The sequence below is a fragment of the Dasypus novemcinctus genome, chromosome 18 (genome assembly GCF_030445035.2).
Source record: "Dasypus novemcinctus isolate mDasNov1 chromosome 18, mDasNov1.1.hap2, whole genome shotgun sequence".
Taxonomy (NCBI): Eukaryota; Metazoa; Chordata; class Mammalia; order Cingulata; family Dasypodidae; genus Dasypus; species Dasypus novemcinctus.
In genome coordinates, this window is record NC_080690.1 from 35,953,363 (window position 1) to 35,960,402 (window position 7,040).

Sequence of the window (7,040 nt, forward strand, 5' to 3'; positions counted from 1 at the left end):
TGTTTATTTCTCCTTCCCATTTTGAAAGATATTATTGCTAGGTATAGAATTTTGATTTGACAGGGTTTTATTTTTCAGAAACAGAAATTAATTTCCCCAAAGATACAGACCTAAAAAATGATAGAATCTAGTTTCTTAACCATTATGCTTCTGCCTTCAACTAAAGGAAAGATAATGGCTTTAAATAACATCTTTGCTTTTAGTTTCTGAAATCCTTCACAAATTACTGTTACCACACCAAAAACCTTAAGCTGTAATTCAGCGAGTATCTATTTAATTCCTTTTAAATGCCTAGGATTAGTTTCTTTGCTGTGGAGGTATAAAGAACTATGGCAGGGATATTTCTTTCAAAGTGTTTACACTCTCTCTAAAGAGAAGGCCCCACAAGTATGAAAATAAACCTTAAGGTACAGAGGGAAGGAAAGCTCAATTTGAGCTATGTGCTGAGAAATCATGGAAAATGCATTTGAAAACAATGATGACTATACAAGAGTGCTTAGCTTCTGGGTTACCCATGTTGCTTTTCACTCTCATTCTCTTTGCGCCCTAATTCTTAGCTATTATACTGTTTATAAATACTTTACAGGTCAAAATAAGAGGATGGTTTAGAAAGTCAAAAAGATCTTATAAAAGTTTAAAGTGGGAAGTAGATGTGATTCAAGCAATTGAGCTCCCTCCTACCACATGGGAGGTCCCATGTTCAGTTGGCGATGACTCCTGGAGAAGACAAGCAAGACAGCTGGTGTGACGGGCTGGCGTGGCAAGCTGACACAACAAGATGATACAACAAGAGACACACAAAGAGGAAACACAGTGAGAAAGACAACAAAGCAGGGAGTGGAGGTGGTTCAAGCACATGGAAGGTCCCAGGTTCAGTTCTCGGTACCTCCTAAAGCGAAGACAAGTAGACACAGAGAGCACAGAGCAAATGGACACAAAGAGCAGACAGTGAGCACGAACAATGAGGGGAGGAGAATAAATAAATAAAATCTTAAAAAAAATAAAAAACAAAAAATAAAAGTTTAAAGTGAGATCAAACTCTCAAACTCCTGACTGCAGTACGATATATATGTATATATATATTTGTATACATACATATATAATATTTACTATCTATTAGTTCTTTCTATCCTATCTCCTTTCCCCATCAAAATGGATAACTTAGTGTTAACATGTATTAACAGCATCTTTATGTGTTTGCTAGTGTTTCTGGAAGAGCTGTGGGTAAACAGAGGTTTATAAATGCAATCTTATCTTTAGATTCCTTCATAGCTGATGACAGCCTTCCCAGTGCAGTACCCAGCAGACAACTGGCACTCAGTAAATCTTTGTTGAATGGAAAATGAATCATTTGACTGTATCTGGACTGATACTGAAGAACCTACCCCTTTTTTTGTGATGTATATATCTTCAAAATACAATTTACAAAAATGGTGGGGGTGGGGGTGGAGGGAGTTATATGGGAACCTCTTATGTTTTTTAATGTAACATTCTGTGTGATCTATTAATTTTAATTTTTAAAATGTGTAAAAAATAAAATAAAATAAAATATAGCTTTGGCTTAGCCCTGACCAAAAAAAAAGAACCTATCCCAAGGCTAGATTCTAGACAAAACTAACAGTACCCATAGAACAATTTTTCAGGGAAAACTTGATAATAAAATTGTCAGGCTGTACTTTGGAGCCATGCAGACAAAGGTTCTAGTCCCATCTATGCTGCTGACTGGCTAGCTGTGTAACCTCAGGAAAATGACTCAATCTCCAAACTTCAGTTTTCCCGTCTATAAAATTGGAACAGGAATAGTATTTCATGTTGGTTGTGAGGATTAAATGAGGTATTCCACATCACCTATAGTTATCTCATGACCAACTACAGAAAATGCTCAACAAATGGTAAAGACTATGGACAGTTGGATCTATAAATAATCCTGACAACAAAAATTTACAAGAAGTAAAAAACAGAGGCATCTACCTGCTTCCTTTATTTCTCTTTTCTTGCTTTAGGAATTTTGAGTGACATTCATTTTACTAAATGAGTTTGTGAGAAGGAGTGGTATGGGGGCTGTAAATCCTTTCCACTGTAGAGAAATGCCCTCTACCCACGGGGTATGCTAACAGGGCAACACAGGCCCATCCTATGAGCTGAGAATGAAAAGAGACAGAGACAATGAGATATGACACAGTAATGAGTTCTCATTTGTCAGGTGTCAGCTTGCTGATGTGGTCTAAGGATATGGTGTTCAACAATTCTTGGAAGTTGGTAATAACAATACCACTTATATGGCAGTGCCTCTTACAGCTTTCATAATACTTGTACAGATACAATCTGTTTTGATTTTCAATACAATGCTGTAAGGCACCTGAACTAAATATTACCATTCCCATTCTATAGATGAGTAAACACATTCTGAGAAGTGAAATTACTATGCCCAGGCTTCCTCAGCTACTCAATGATTGAACTGGTACTTGAACCCAAGTTCTCACCCTAGGTTCATTACTTTTTCCCATTAAACTAAACAGTCTATTCTACAGAATCCATCTATTTTTATTATTAAGGGTGTTTGCATGTATGTCCTTAAGAATCTGTGCTTATAAGATAATTTAATACTTAGCAGCCAAAAGAGGCAGTCTGTTCTTTTAAACCTTATTACTTTTTTTTTGCCCAGCAGGAAACAAAGTTTGTCATCCTAAAACACCTGATCTTTGACGATGTCGATAAGGAAACATTCAAGCCCTTTGTTTAAAAGGCTGAGACCTCAAGGACCATTGGCTTCCCAGAAAAGGTGTGGTTGCTTTGATGAAGCCCTAGATCATGGTTATTCCAGTTAGTTAATTCACAGAGGGTCCAAGAGTGCCAAGCAGAATGAATCTCAGGGCAGACAGCCGTGGAGCTCTGGAAGGTGTGACATCACCAGAAGAAGAGGTGTTGATGAACAATTCCTGATTATGGATCCCTCTTCATCTCTCTTGATTTATATCCTGAGCTGTTACCTGGAATAAATCCTTCTGTTTCTAATTAATGGACTGATTTTCTTTATTTTGAATAGAAAAGGGGCGAATATGTTGATAACTTTCCTAGTAGGATAGGAAATACGCCCAAAGTAGAAAATCTGTTCTCCATCATGAATGACATTAATCTTTAAGGTTCTCAAAAGTCAATAATTGTTATAAAATTGTCTTCCTATTTATATGGATCCTTTATGAGTTTCTAGGTGGCAATTTGTTTTAGGAAGAATTCTCTCCAGAAATCTTTCTTAAGAGTGTTGACAAGTTCCTTAATAAAGAACTAGAAGCCAATCTGACCAAGCTAAATGTGTAGACAGCCAGTACGCTACAGGCTGATCTCCTCCCTCCCAGATTCTTAACTAGCAGAGAGGACTGATTGATAAAGCTACGGAGGGACTGTTGTCCTTTCCAAGCCTTACAATATGAAGGCAGTGGACATGCCACAATCTTATTCTATCCAGAGCCTGTCTTGTGTGTTTTCAGGCATACAAGCATGTGCTTGTTGCATACACCCATGGCCTCCAGTGAGATAATGCTGATAATTATGTCGACAAGCAGGTGACAGCCTCTATGCCACACTCCATAGAATCTCATTTTGTTCCCACAAGGATAATTTGAAATGGGAAGAATCATCCCATTTTACTTATTTCCAAACAAAGACCAGGTAGAGTAAATACCTTGTCCAAGATTACGTAGACACTAAATTGCAAAGTAGGGACTTGAGCCTAGTTCTTTCTGTCTCCAACACCATGCCACTAACCATCACCCTGGGTAACTGTTACAGCCTGGAAAAGGTGAGTCTGAAAGACCTTTTAAATACAAAATTATGACTATTGGTCTGCTGATACTCTTGTCTTTAAAAATGGAGGGAGATTATATTTATGTGTTTCTTTAACATTTCTATACAATGTTTCCATTCACAAAATGCTTTATAGTATAGCAGAACAGGCAGAAATTTTTATTTGGGCATAGAATTGTCTTTTCTTTCATATTGATTTATTCCTTTGATTTATATGATGTGTTTCTCCACTTGGTCTTCTGAGATCATGTACAATGGTAACAAGTTTAAATAAGATTAATAAAAGATTATTTTGTATCTATCCTAGGGAACACTGAGGAGTCATGCAAGTCTCCATTCCTTGTAAGCATTATGTAAAAGAGCATAATATACACAGAACACTGTCTGTAACACCAGCTGTGGTTGCTTGTGGTGCTTTAGCCATATATTTAGCTCTTATTCCTGTTTACTTTGGGGGATTCACTTTCTGCCCTTCAGCTGATTGGGGTGTTCAGCATTTTGGACATGGAGCTGCTGTGTGCTTTGTCTGAAGTGGCCACACTCTGCCCTTTATCCATGTACTCTCAAGCAGGCATCCTCCTCAGAGCTTTTGCCCTGACAGTTGCCTCTGCCTGGAAAGCTTTTGCCCCAGATAGTCACAAGCTTGGCTCCTTTTCTTCATTTGGGCCGGAAACCAAGTGGCACCTTCTCTAAGTTGATTGCCCTCATCCCTGATCCAAAAGAACCCCCTGTCATGTGTGCCCTAGCATCCTCTTTTATTTTTTACTTAACAAGTACTGATCTGTGTTAAGAACCCTAGAATTCCAGGGTTGGATAAGAATAGATGAAGAAAAAAAAAGGTAAGCTAATATTTTGTCATTTAAAGTTATGATCTCCTTTAAAATTAATCTTTTAAAGGACCTCTTTAGGGTAAAGTGCTCTGAAGGTTTATAATATACTTCCTGTCTTTGTACGGAACCCTCTGTTACCACAGAGGGCATGAAAAAAAATGGCCAGGAGGCAAATGCCTACCCTTGGCCACAAGTTTTAAATGACTGATATGTATAATTAGAGATTAAAAAGTTATTCTATAATTTATTCTCACCCTGGTATTTATGTGTATGAATATTACTTTTTTCATTCTCACCCTTGTATTTATGTGTATGAATGTTACTTTTTTCTTCTTTATGCAAGTAAGGCACCTAGTTACTCTATAGTTTAGAAGGGCAAATGTGGAAGCATATACTGGGAAGAAAGGTCAGGGGACAGGTAGACTGGTTAAGTGGTTCCCTAATCAGTCTGCTATATTTTATTTAAAATAATGCCCATTTATCCCACCAGTCAGAACCAGTTGAATCAGAATTCCAAGGAGTAGATTCCCTGCACTAGTATTTTTTCAAGTGTGTCGGGTAATCTGAAGCGCACCTGGGGGTGAGGATAGCAGCGTTAGAAGGCTGCTAGTGTCCACTCCTAAAGTGAGAAAGGCCAGGGTGGCAGTTGTCAACCCCTGCCTTCCCCAGGCCTGCCAACCTAGAGGCCCTGAAGCTTTGGCCTTGTCTGATTCGCACACATTTCTCATGGAACCTGGAGAGAGCTCGGCTTCCCCTTTTCTATCTGTCTCTGGTTTCTGCCATTAGTCTTGCTGTCTTCAGCTGTAAGCTTAGAAGTATGCACGCGCTCTGTAGGTTGCTTATCCCCATTCTTGATTTCCTGATTGCCCTCCAGCTTCCCTCCTGGACCCTCAACCAGAACCTCAGCCTATTGGTATGGAGCCTGGCTGCTCTTTCCTTAGCTCCTGCTGACATCGGCTTTGTGGAGGCAGGACCTTGTTCCTATGTTCTGAGCAACCAGCTGGGGTCTTGCTTTAAACAAGTTGAACCCTTCTGAATCACAATATGTCTCCCTCCCAACTCATCACAGCCTAGAAACACCTTCTATTGCTAAATCACTGATAGGTCAATCTCATTGAACACAGGCTCCTCAATGAAGCCTTTGGTCACTTCTTTGAATCATGGAGAAATAAACTCTACCTCTTTAGCAAAAGGCCATACTAAATCAACATGGTAAGAGGCCCGATACAGGGGAGGGGTGAAAAATAAGGCCCATTAATGCAATCGGTCAACGACAGAGAAGGAAAGAGGGGAGATAATTGAACATTTCCGGGAAAGAAACAAATTTGGAAACATCAGCTCTACAGGGAGTTTCACTTGATCTGACATGAAAGTTAAGTAGATCATAATCAAACAACCAGGATCATATTGCTGAGATGCTTCCAAATGTTTAGCAACTTGAGGAAGGTGTATGTTATTTAAAAGGGTTTAAAAACTGAAACTTCAGAGTGCCACTCATAAGACAGGGCTTAGATTAGACCCTGGCAAAGATGGTAGGCCTAAGTTGTGAAGCTGCATTCTTTCTGAGAGGGAAACTGGAGGCTAAAGACTACAGTGCCTTCAAATGAGGGCGATGGAAGACTCTTTGGACTTGGTTGTACCAGACCCATTTCTATTCATTTTACTTCTGGTATAGGGGCTTCAAATCTCTTAATCTCCTATCCTTTAGGAGAAAGAGAAAGAAACCTTTGTGTTGAGCCTCTGAAACTGAGGGTTTTATTTTTTCACTGCAGCAGAACGTAGCCTATCCCGACTACTTCAAGAGTTTTCCCCATGAAAGAGCCCCTGTTAACACTTTTTTTCTTGTTAATTCTTTAAAACTTTAAATTACAGCCTAGTAAATTAGAGGGAGGCAATTTTTTCGTAACTGAGATAGGGAAAAATTTTTCGTATTGCCTTCCTACTTTCATCTAAGTTAGATAGACTCAGGGTGAAAATGAAAAGGAATGAATGTTTGTTGACTTCCTACTTTACACCAGGCAGTGTGCTCAATGGTGTGTGGACATTCAACCTTTATGACAATACAATTAGGGTGTTAGATTTTTATGTTCTAGATGAGGAATAAGAGACAAAAAGAGGAGTTTAAATACTTCCCTAAAAATCACATAGCTAAGTGTCAGAGCTGGACCCAAAAGCCAAGTCCATCTGCTCAAAACCTATGTTCTTTTCCTGTAACATAAACATACAAGTAATGAGAATTTAACCCCTTATAGCATGTTAATATTGTCTTCCAAACGATAATCCCTTAAGAATAATTTTAGTCAGATCAAATCACTATTCAAACCTATTAACCTTAGAATTATTTTGTTCTTTCATGTCACCCAGGTTTGTTTTTTCTGACCTTTGGCCCCTGAGGTGCTACCAATC

At 38.7% G+C, this 7,040-nt stretch overlaps 1 long non-coding RNA gene across 9 annotated transcripts in view; it reads left to right on the forward strand.

Moving 5' to 3' along the window:
• LOC101440690 (uncharacterized) overlaps positions 1-3,015 on the forward strand; it is a 63,205-nt gene extending 60,190 nt beyond the window's left edge. For 8 of the 9 annotated variants that reach the window (XR_011646298.1, XR_011646297.1, XR_011646296.1 and 5 more), the window contains one exon: positions 2,669-3,015. This is a non-coding gene — a long non-coding RNA (uncharacterized lncRNA). Of the gene's footprint in view, positions 1-1,260; positions 1,401-2,668 lie in introns of all 9 variants that reach the window. The other variant, XR_001118422.4, reaches the window with a different exon arrangement.
• The last annotated feature ends 4,025 nt before the right edge of the window (positions 3,016-7,040 follow it).